Source organism: Mixophyes fleayi, chromosome 2 (assembly GCF_038048845.1).
Source record: "Mixophyes fleayi isolate aMixFle1 chromosome 2, aMixFle1.hap1, whole genome shotgun sequence".
In the NCBI taxonomy this organism is placed as follows: domain Eukaryota; kingdom Metazoa; phylum Chordata; class Amphibia; order Anura; family Limnodynastidae; genus Mixophyes; species Mixophyes fleayi.
Window position 1 is genome coordinate 45871816 of NC_134403.1, and position 12634 is coordinate 45884449.

Genomic DNA, 12634 nt, shown 5'->3' on the forward strand with positions numbered 1-12634 from the left:
CAGCTGGGAATCAGGGTGAGGGGACTAGAAGTCTGACTGGAGAGCAGAAAGGGGGACTAGAGTAGTGAGGGGACTGGAAATCTGAAGGGATGGCAGAATTAGGCTGGTGAAATGAGGGAAGTAAGGAAGAGGGTGAGGTGTAAAATGATAAGTGAGGAAGGATAAATAAAGGGGGAGGGGAGGGGAGAGCTTAGACCAGGGGTAGGCAACCTGCGGCTCCCCAGGTGTTTGTGAAACTACAAGTCCCAGCATGCTTTGCCAGTAGATAACCAGTAGATAGGTGGCAAGGCATGCTGGGATTTGTAGTTTAACAAGGCCTGGAAAGCCGCAGGTTGCCTACCCCTGGCTTAGACGGAGGAACGGTAGGCGATCCTGCACAGGTGTGTTTTGAGAGATTGTTTCGAGATTTGCAGGCTACCTTTTTTGGGACCTAAAACTAAGTATTACTGAGGATTTTATAACCAGACAAAAATTCAGGTCACATAGGTTTCCCGGATTTCATTTCAAAATGATGAGTCTTAACTTTATTGTGCTTTTATTTATTGTAAAAAAAATATATATATTTGTTTTACTGCATATCTTATCGATTTTTAATGGACTTTGCTGCTAAAACATTAGAGAATGGCTTAAAAAGCTGAGTTTGTTAAAACCTGCAGTAATCAGCCGTGAGAAATATAATCTATAAACAATTAATGGTGTTCAGGTTTCTCTACAGAGCTCGTCTCACTGAGCTCTGACTATCGACAATCATCAAATCAGCTAATGTGGGATTAGTGTCATCTATTTCCCACCCATGACTAATATTTCATCTTGCATCGTTCAGAAAATAATGTAATAGTTGGAATAACAAGCAATTCATTTTATAATTAAATATTATAGTGTTCCTTCCAAAAAGACTGAAATCATGTATTTCTTAAGGATTACATGATTGTCTCACCTGAGATCAGATAAATGTGAGTATTGTGTAGCACTCCTACTCTATGAATGTACTGTACTGGTAATTCTTATTAAGACGCATTCTGATTGTACTTTCAAAACAAAGGGTCACAACATTGGTGCTGGGGTCATGGGTTTGATTCCTACCATAGTTTTATCTGTGTGGAGCTTGTATGTTCTCTGCGGGGTAGGGCATTTAGACTGTAAGCTCCAATGGGCAAGGACTGTTGTGAATAATTCCATGGAATAGCAGCTGAGTGCGCTCAGGAAGGCTACCTCGCCATCTGCAATAATGTGTTTTGAGTCCTATTGGGACTAAGGTGCTATATAATTAAAGAAGTATCATTATTATAGAAAAGTGTTTTGCTCTCAGTACAAAAAGTTTGTGCTTTCTCTTTGTGCGCAGACCCACTGTTTGTACAAGAGTCAGACCTGAAAACTGCTTATAGTAATTATCAAAATATCAGTGGTTAGGGTGCTGTTCCCCTGTAGATCAATAATCTCTCCAATCTATTATATCAATCATCTCTGTTCGCGGGTAGTCACCATTCAATGACTACAGCTGAATACCGACACAGGACGTCAGTTGAGTGCCACCCAAAATGTTGTAGTGGCTATGTTCTATACAGGAGAGAGGCAATATATTTAATGTGTATACCTATGAATACATGAGACCTGGGTTTTTTTACTATAAGAATAGCAGTTTTTGCATGTGGTTTGTTTTCCTATTAAACTTGTAATGCAAAATCCATTACTATACAAAAAACTCCTTAAAAAAGCATATGGACAACATAATAAATAAAAATATATATAATAACATTTATTATAACCATGAAGACATTGCAATCAATAACAAAATGCCGTTTGGTGCAGCAAATGTGTAGGAAGTAACAATTTATAATATCTGAATCTGATAAAAGAGCTGAATAACCATGCTATATCAGATCATGAATTAGGGTTTCGTCATCATCTCGTGTATCAGATGAAACCGCTGTTAATAAATGTAACAAGAAAAGTCTCATAAGCAGATCTTAGCTCAGCTTGTGGGTTGTTTATAATTATGGGGGTATAGACATAGTTGTGGAAGATTAGTTTGTTGGGGTCCTGTTTGTCTTCCAAATCCCACTGCAGACATACTACCTGTATCAGTGGTGAATTAAAACTAATACTTCACTTATGTGCCGGAATCCCCAGATACACATAATTCTTTACTTTGTATCACCTACTATTATTATATGATGAAAAGCTCATATTTGAAGTATTTTACAATAAACATTGAGGAACATACTAAGCACTAACCACTGACTAAGTGGTTAGCACTTCTGCCTTACAGCACTGAGGTCATGAGTTCAATTCCCGACCATGGCCTTATCTGTGTGGAATTTGTATGTTTCTCCCTGTGTTTGCGTGGGTTTCCTCCAGGTGCTCTGGTTTCCTCCCACACTCCAAAAACATACTAGTAGGTTAATTGGCTGCTATCAAATTGACCCTAGTCTCTCTCTATGTGTGTGTGTGTGTGTGTGTGTGTGTGTGTGTGTGTTTGTGTGTGTGTGTGTTAGGACATTTAGGGCTAGATTTACTAAGCTGCGGGTTTGAAAAAGTGGGGATGTTGCCTATAGCAACCAATCAGATTCTAGCTCTCATTTTGTAGAAGGTACTAAATAAATGAAAGCTAGAATCTGATTGGTTGCTATAGGCAACATCCCCACTTTTTCAAACCCGCAGCTTAGTAAATCTAGCCCTTACACTGTAAGCTCCAATCGGGCAGGGACTGATGTGAGTGAGTTCTCTGTACAGCGCTGCGGAATTAGTGGCGCTACATAAACAAATGGTGATGATGATGATAAATTCACTGACATATAGAACAAACATCTAAACACAGGCTCACTAGCTATCATGTCATTGTTTTACTCTTACTACTGAATTCAAAGAGGAAATGTCTGAATTTTCTTAGTGTCCTGGGGCCTGGGCAAAGGACAATTAGAAAAATGCCTTTATTATAATCCAACACTATTATAATTCCTCCCCTGACATTGTCTATGGCAGGGGTGGGCAACCTGCGGCTCTCCAGGTGTTTGTGAAACTACAAGTCCCAACATGCTTTGCCAGTAGATAACCAGCAGATAGGTTGCAAGGCATGCTGGGATTTGTAGTTTCACATCACCTGGCGAGCCGCAGGTTGTCTACCCCTGGTCTATGGTATCGTATGTGCAAGATACATATATATATATAATTATCTGTGGCAAAAATCCATCTGTAATAACAACCACATTTTGTCTTTATTACCATAGAATTTTCCTTACACATTTATTGTGTTTAATAAAGAGGCATGTAAAGGTTAAAGATGAGAAATAAATGTTATGGCAATTACATATTAAACAGACACAAGAGCAGCAGCCAAGGGGAAATCACACTTTTTCCACCGCTGAACTCATCAGAATTTCTAGAACAAAATAAGGACACAAACAGGTGTCAGAATGACTCAGATGTCGGTTTTCTGCTTTATTTGCTGATTTAGGTATCAGGACACGAATTCAACATTGAACAGAGCCAAGAAACCTTATTGTCCATTTGACATGGAAAAAAACAGAGTTTTACAGAAATTATGACCTGCCAACTTGATCTGTACTAGGCAACAGGATTGTCACCTAGTCACAGCAGGTAGGTTAGGCAACAAGCCTCCCGGATATCACTGCAGGGGAAGTGAGAGTAATCACTTCCAATGCCAGGAACTCTGCGGTGTGCACACGCGCTCGTACAAGCCACGTGCACCCACAAGTCATGTGAGCTCGGCCCTGCACCGCTGTTCAGATTTTTTAGAAGCTCTCCGATGGCGAACCTGTGACCAGACATAATGATTTATTGATCTTCAGCTGATAACTAAGATAGTAATTTGTATGCTGCTGATAGGACGAGAGGAGTGAAGCAAGAAAAAACTTTGGGTCCAAATTTAGAAAAGAATTTTAATGCCAGGTAGTAGATTACTTTGGCTCTTTGTTAGTGGTTACCTGAGGCTTCTTCCGTTCCCTTGCTGCACCTAGAAAGATGGCTGAGGGAAATATTATTGTAATTCAAGCATAGAGTCTCCCGAGGAAACAACAGTCCTAACAAAAGGAGAATGGGTGGGTTGAGTGGGAGCTGTTGCTAGGTGGCAATCCTGTTCCCTAGAACAAATCAAGTTTGCAGGTCATAGTTTCCTGCAAACTCTAGTTTAGTCCTTCGGGAGGCTTGCAACAACCGGTGGGCAGACTACCACATACCTGGTTGCTCTGAGGAACTCGATCTTTTATAGATAGGTTGGTCTCCAATAATGCCTACCAAAGTACGAGCTGAGGACATTTGTGGTGCCAGCATAATTGACTGCATTACCGCTTTTATGGCTGCTGCCGCTCCGCCTAGGGAGTGGCGTCTAAACTGCTTTGAATCTATCCCTGCATCTTTCATTGTCACCACAATCCATCCCCTAATAGTAGAGGATTGTGGTGAAACAAGGTATTAATATCACCCTAACCAGCCTGCCCCTCGTTTCTCACAAAATGTGGATTATAGCATGTACTTTTTACAGCCCTTGCTTTTGTTCCCCAGCTCAACAGACTACAACTGCAGTATCTAATTACATATGGATAAGGGGACATTGTAGCTCACTGTACAAATGTATATTATTTATTGTATCTTGTTGATATTGCATGGAAGCTATTAGTCATTGTCCTTAAAGTGAAGCCAGGTGGCTTATAGGTAAGGATCAGATTGCAAGGTACAGGTGAGGGGGAAGGCCAATTAGTATCCATTGTTCTCAACATGACAAGTTCAGACATTTTGTCTAAAGCCCAGCAAGGGACCTTCTGTGGAAGTACAGCTCCTCTTCACTCCCCCTCCAACCCCCTGATACAGTACCCACAAATGGGTAAGAAGGATAGACCCAGGGGTTTGCCCATGGAGGGGAAAACACTGTGGAAATTAGACCCTAGATATAAGGATCCACTCTGGGGGAGAGGGATTGATTCATGGAACGTGCAGTGTTGCTGGTTTTGGGTTTTCGTTCTCTATCAATGGATTACAGCTGCAGCTGAGAGAAGGACTCCAGGGGTCTTTAAGTCAGTACATCCAGGTGACTGTAGCTCCTTAAGCTAGTGGGGTAAGGGACAGATGATGTGGTAATCCTGCCTGGCATTTATTTACTGTGTGTACATAATAATCTAGTCATTGTTTTTTTATTACAATAAATGTATTACTTTACTTTCTAACTGCATTTGCCTAAGTGACTAATAAAACCCTTAGAAGGTACTGGGCAGAATTGGGCCAGAAAACCCAGTTTCTTCACATTTTTGATGGCAAGCGGGGGGGGGGGGGGGTCACTCAGTCCCAGGTCTTCTCTGGGTAGAGCTGCAGGGGAACTGTATTGTGATACATTCCAGGGCTTTGCAAAACAGTTAGCACTAGAAGCCAGTTACCACTTTATTTTGAACTCACTCCTAAAGGCTTTAAGGAAGAAAGTGTCACAAAATGTTTTGGGGCTGTAGACGAGGGAAGATGCCGCCTAAGTGCCGATTTGATAAGGGGAGGCGCACCCCGCCAGTGGAGAACTGAAGCTGGAACCGTGTCTCAAGGAGGGGAAATCACAGTGAGGTGATCCCTGGAAGTAAAATGGGTATGAGCTCTGGGAAGAAGAGAGCAGATCACAGCCCATTGTTGAAAAAGGTCTCAAATGAAGGGATGAAACAGTCCAGTGCAACCAGAAGAAAGATTTTCTGGGATGAAGGACTGTGGCAGTGTCTGCAGGATGGGGATATGGATGTGTTGCACCACCCCACCACAATGCAGCACATTTTGGATTATTGGGATGAGGAGTGCCCAAAGATTATTATGTGGGAAGGAGCCAGTCTACAGGAGAATTTGGAGAACCTGTTGGATGTGTTCCTAATGTTGAAAGAGGAAGCAAGTGCCTGGAATTTTCGGCATGAACCAGAATGGGATGACTTTACAAATGAAGTTTGACAATGCAGAATCTGGTCAAGGGAAATTCCAGTTACAAGAATAATCAGCAGTACAAACAAAACGTAAATGGACTGTTAAAGCACAGGGACATGCCTGATGAATCGCCTGCAAATGTGCTAAAAGAATCTGTCCCATTAGCAGATTCTACAGATCCACTAGAGACAATGAGTATGGAGGAGTGGATAGTGGAATGCCAGATCCGGGGTGTGCCTTACCTATACTGCAGGCACAGGGATATCCTCAAACGTCTTTTAAAAGATCAGGAGAATCCCATCAATGCTTTTAGTGTCTATAGGAAATGGATCCTCACTTTAGGCCCCCACATACCTCTCTGGGAACAAATGCAATGTCTGCAACAGAGTTTTGAAGAAGCGGAGGATGAGGTATGGTGACAAGGACTTACGGACACTGAAATGTGGCAGGATCAGTGTTATCGAATGAATTCTGAAAAATGTCATTTACAATATCTTTTGTCACATTCTAAAAAAAAAGTCTGCTCAGTCTGTTAAGCAGGGGGAGGTCCAGGCAGAGTGAAGTGGGTAGAATTGGGCCAGAAAACTTGGTATCTTCACAAGGATCTTGCCGGGCAAAAAGATGTTCTGTAAGGCAGGAAAAGCCAGGTTATGTTGTCTGTCAGGGGAGCTGAGGGTGCAGTTCCTAACACAAAGGTTAGGCTCTGAAGAGTCATATATGACATTAAATTCAACTATGGGATTATTGAATGAAGAAGTCTTAGTGAGACCTTTTAGAATGATGTGGTACCCCATAGGAGACTGTGATAACCAGGGGTTTAGGTTATGTATGAGGGCCAGTTCATCACCTCTGGGTGCTATGGCTAGAGCCAGCAAAGATGCCAGTTTATGGGAGTCTGTCTCCCATGAAGCTAGGAGGAATAGGAATGGCTCTATATCCCAAGTTTGGGAGTATTTTTGTAAGATGGGTCTTGAAAGGTATTTACCCCGCAGCCAGGGCCGGACTGGCCATCTGGCACTTCTGGCAAATGCCAGAAGGGCCGATGGCCAGATAGGCCGGTCTGCCGGTCCGCATGTTCGCCCGAGCAGCAGCACTGTGCACGCTGCTCGGCGGACGGAGAATCAGTGACTGCCGACTACGCGAGCAATCACATGGGACGGCACCTGTCACGTGGTGCCCTCCCATGTGATTGCTCGCATAGGCGGCAGTCACTGATTCTCCGTCTGCCGGACAGCAAGCACAGTGCTGCTGCTGGATGTTAAAAGGTAAGTGTCTGTGTGTGTGTAATATGTCTGTGTGGCTGTGTGGCAAATAGCGTGTATGGGGCTATTAGCGTTGCTGTGTGGCAAATAGTGTTTGTGGGACTATTAGTGTGGTAAATAGTGTGTGCTTCAAGAGAAGTCTTTCAATTTAAAGACCTGTGTTCAGGGCCAGACTTATTGCTAATATTAGAGAGTACTAAAGATCTGCAATCCTGAATCTCAATCACCTCACTGCACCTGCATAAAAATCTGCATAAAACACATCACTAAACCCAACTATTAGCATCATAAAATAATGCTGTAATTTGGAATATAGGTGGAGAGCTACTTTTTGGAGTCAATTGAAGTCATTATCCAAAGAGGTTTTGGGTCAAAAAGTGAAAGTATCCTTCCAAAACAGAGATGTTTGGGTGATATGTTTTTGGGATGTTTAGTAGGGATCAATAGTTCCAACACCTGTGATACATAGGCAAGTCTCACCTTCCCGTGCCCCATAGCAGACAGTTGAGTTGCTATAGGTATGGTTACATATAACATATAATTTACAATTGGGAATTACCAGTAATAAAACAATTCTAGGTAATACATACAGACAGAGAGGTACATCCAACTCAAAGACAAGCACACAAATGTAAGTACTGCCACTAGTGGTAGCGCTTAGATGCGGCATGACAGAATTTGTGCTAAATGTGAAAGTCGCATTTTCCGCATAAAATTTTCAGTAAATACAAACATCCCCACATCCGTTGTATACCCCTCTAAATATCCTATGGGAATCATCTTTCCTGCAGTAGTCCAAATGGAAATAACAAATAGGCAGCTGCGATTTAATATATGGGGGCTAATTATTTAAGGTGAGTTGACGGAACATTTAATTTAATGCTGGAGTGTTTTAGGGCTATCAGTTGAATATGGGGCTGATTTTGGGGAGGAGGGCTATTTATTAAATGTGAATATGAATTATTGTTTGGGATGGTTGTGGAAAAGGGTTATATTTATTAAACTTTAATGCTATTTAATTTATTGCTGGGATTGTTTGGAGGAAAATATGTTTTGAGTAAATGGGTATACTGTTAATTTAATGTTGGGGAAATAGGTCTATTTATTAAATGTGAATATTATTATTGTGGGGACTGGAGGGAGGCCTAATTATAAAACGTGAGTGCTATTGTTTTAACACCGGGGCTGGTTGGAGATTTCTAAATCTCATGTACCCATTTTTTTTTCAAAATAAGGCATCCAATATTCCAGGATCAAGACAAGAATGAACTGAGCTAAAGAAACCAGCTGCTACAATTGATGAAAGTGACCAAGACAGGTAGGAGAGAGCAGGACAGTCTGCCAATTGTCCTGAATCTGGTGGGGCAGTCCTGAATTTGGGTGACTGTCTCCCTTAGTCAGGATTTGGTCCGACTGCAAGGACAGTTGGGAGGTGTGTCCCGCTTCACAACGTACAGCTTGTCAAGGTAAAGCTGTGTGCTTCTAACAGTAGTGCCTGTGTATTTGTCTAAAATGATAACTGCAGCACGGATTTTCTTTCCTGCTGGAACTAGGGTGGGCCTGTGTACCTTAAATGCCAGGGCTGATTTTTAGTCCCAGTCCGCCCCTGCCCGCAGCAGACATAGGTATAGTTTGTTATCCGTTAAGTTTGGCATTATGATTGTTAAAGCTGAAACATAGGATTTGATGGTAGCGGATGCTAGACCTGACTCATATTTGTTAGCTAAGAAGACTAATGCTAAGAGGAGTAATGACGGGAGACGTGAGAGGGATTCCCATGAGATCACCAGATGTCGAATTCTTTAATCATTGTGAAAGTATGAGACTCTTGCGGGGCCTTAAGAAAGCATTAATTAGTGCTTTTGTGGAACCCAGTAATGTTGCCAATCACATAAAAAGGGAAGTGTCTACAATAAGTCTAGGGTTCCCTGAAAGCAGTTTTTAGAGAACCCCAGTGGAATCTTCTGCCTTCTGCACAACTGGTTAATAGGGATAAACTGAAATTAATTTCAGTTTATACCTCTCCCTGTCCCAATTTTGCACCCCCCAAAAACGTTGTGCCCCCCAAAAGCCTTGCGCCCTAGGTTGCAGCCTAGTCAGCCTATTAGGCAGGTAATGTTGCTGCCTAATCCACCTGTTGTTGCTAGGTGACCTGAAGAACAACGTATGTGCTGCAGGCTGAGAACTGTGCTGGAAGATTACATAGATGGTCACATTTTTAAGAAACAAAAACAAAAGACACTCACACTAATGAATCATAGAAGAAGGGCGACTAAGGTAGTTTCATAAAACAGGACAGGGCAGTCTATTAGCCAGAAGTGTCCATTTAATAAGAATTACAACATCATTGGCTAAGCCAAGCCAGAAAAAAAGAGACGTATATGTCATATCTGTGAACAGTCCCGATTTTCCAAGGACAGAGATTTTCTGGGGCCGACAGAGGTGTATTCTGCCATAAATGGGACGTGTTTTTAGCAGCTCTAGATATGGTTTTGGCAGTTCTGTGTTTCTGGATTTAAAATGTTATATTAATATCTAAAAATGTTTCATATATTGAAGAACAGTTTCAATTGTATTATTTGAATTGCAAAAGATGAAGTAGTTATATTTGACAGAATCTGTTTCTCTTTAATTTGCTTCTGCTACCTTTATCGGGGCCTGAAAAATTGTCCCAGACAAACTCAAATATAACCGCATCAAAAAAGCAACACATCATCTTTGGAGGATCCAAACAGTCTTGATCTTATACCAGAAACATTGTTAGTCTTTTATGCAGTATTAACGGGTTCACAATTTTTTTATTTTATTTTGCCCTACAGCACATTGATATATATTATTTTGCATAATGAAGGATCATTTACTACTAGTTCAAGATCAGGCTGTACACATTCATCATCATCATTTATTTATATAGCGCCACTAATTCCGCAGCGCTGTACAGAGAACTCATTCACATCAGTCTCTGCCCCATTGGAGCTTACAGTCTAAATTCCTTAACACACACACAGAAACACAGACTAGGGTCAATTTTGATAGCAGCCAATTAACCTACTATGTATGTTTTTGGAGTGTGGGAGGAAACCGGAGCACCCGGAGGAAACCCACGCAAGCACGGGGAGAACATACAAACTCCACACAGATAAGGCCATGGTCAGGAATCAAACTCATGACCCCAGTGCTGAGAGGCAGAAGTGCTAACCACTAGGCCACCATTTGTTTTAGACAAATAATTGTCTAAAACAAATGTATAGTAGTTATAGCATTCTGTGGGGGGTAGTTGCTTGCATAGCTCGTGGTTAAGAGCATATGACAAAGAGACTGGCTGAGGGCTCTAGTAGTGTCTTGTCACTCAGGCAACACAACTAGATTGTAAGCTCAACAGGCAAGAAAACTGAAAAAGTCTGTATACAGCACTGAATAAAAGTGTATGCACTGTATATAAACAATAAATAAGTACATTTTTATGAATGACTGTAATATGTCCCTGAAAACTGATAATGGCAATGAAGGGCCTGATTCATTAAGGATCTTAACTTAAGAAACTTCTTATTTCAGTCTCCTGGACAAAACCATGTTACAATGCAAGGGGTGCAAATTAGTATTCTGTTTTGCACATAAGTTAAATACTGACTGTTTTTTCATGTAGCACACAAATACTTGATAGCTTATTTGTACACTGAAATTTAAAGTTGATATTTGTGTGCTACATGAAAAAACAGTCAGTATTTAACTTATGTGCAAAACAGAATACTAATTTGCACCCCTTGCATTGTAACATGGTTTTGTCCAGGAGACTGACATAAGAAGTTTAAGTTAAGATCCTTAATGAATCATGCCCTAAGTGCTCATAATGACACAGGCCTTTTGCATAAGATAAAAATGGCAACATATAATAAAATTGAGGCTTAATTTAAATATAGAGAAGCAGAGATGCCCATCATATAACATGTCTCCACAATGGTGTTTCTACATAGATGCCCATTATATTTACAGTGATGTCTCTGCGTTGTCTGTGCAGCTATGGGATCTTGTTACCAGCAGATAATACATTGTCCAGGCATGTTGAAGTTAAAAAAGAGCTTATTATAACAGAGAAAAGCTTCTTCTTACACTGCAGACACAAACATCTGAGCCAACTGTTTCCCTTTTAAACTTTTTTATATTAACTTAACAACAACATATACAGTACAATAGTTCATGCAATAAGCAGGTTTTAGTCTGTTCTACAGGAGACGGGTGGGGGAATGTGTTACAGAGGGGAGAAATGGGGGATATGTGTTGGAGTTGGGGGGACAAATCTGTTAAAGGGGAGGAATGGGTGGGCGTCAAAGGGCCAAATGTGTCACAGAGTAGGAGCACGGCATGCATTCTATATCATTTACATTTTTAAGCAAGTTTTATTGTAACCACTTTAAATTAGTACAATCTCCCAATGTGGCACTAAAGTTTGTGTGCCCCTGTTCTAACAGATGTATCATCTGCATTGCTTGGGACATAGGGGCTTTCTGATGTTTTCCCAGAATTTGTAAAACCATTTGAAAATGATTTTGAAAGTAGCTTTGTCATTTTATTTGTTATTACATTGTTATTGTGCTCCTCACAGTGACTGAGGGAGAAGATGCTCAATAATTCTGTCTGTACAAATGACATAATCACTGAAAAGCAACAATAATTTCCTTGTTTCCCTTCTGGTTATTGAATAATGGATTTTAGGATAAGAGATCCCTCAACTGTATATTCATTTACATGTTTTATTATATAATTCAAGTGAGAGGGATAAGTTGATTTAAACAACAATTAACAAAAATGATCTATAAAATTACAGTCATAGAAAGCTGTAGCTGGTTCTAGCTGGTCCATTGTGCAATATGATGTAGCACAGGCCCTTGTGTTTCTAACTCCCATTGTCCTATAGATTGTAAGCTTGCGAGCAGTGTTCTCTTACCTCTCTGTCTGTATGTATTACCCAGTATTGTCTTATCAGTGTTTGTTCCCAATTGTAAAGCGCTACGGAATTTGCTGGCGCTATATAAATAAATGATGATGATGAGGAAAGATGAGGTTTAACATAACAGGTGTTGTCATATGTATTACTATACCAGTTTATAGCACCCAGTGAGATCATATATAGGGAGAGTTGTACATAACATGCACGGAGAGCTCGGAGCAGTCAATCACATTTCTGCATAGTATGGTGTTACAGAGCACATTGAAGACTGTGGAGCTCATTACATTACAAAGGGGGGTATTCAATTGACGGCGTGATCGCCGAAATTCGAGCGCTCGAAAAATATTACCGTTAATACAGTAATTACTCGCTGAATTTCAGCTCGCAGCTCCCTGAGCTGCGAGCTGAAATCCAGCGAGTAAATTACCGTATTAACGTTTTTTTACGCGCAGATTACCGTATTAACGGTAATATTTTTCGAGCGCTCGATTTTCGGCGATCACGCCGTCAATTGCATACC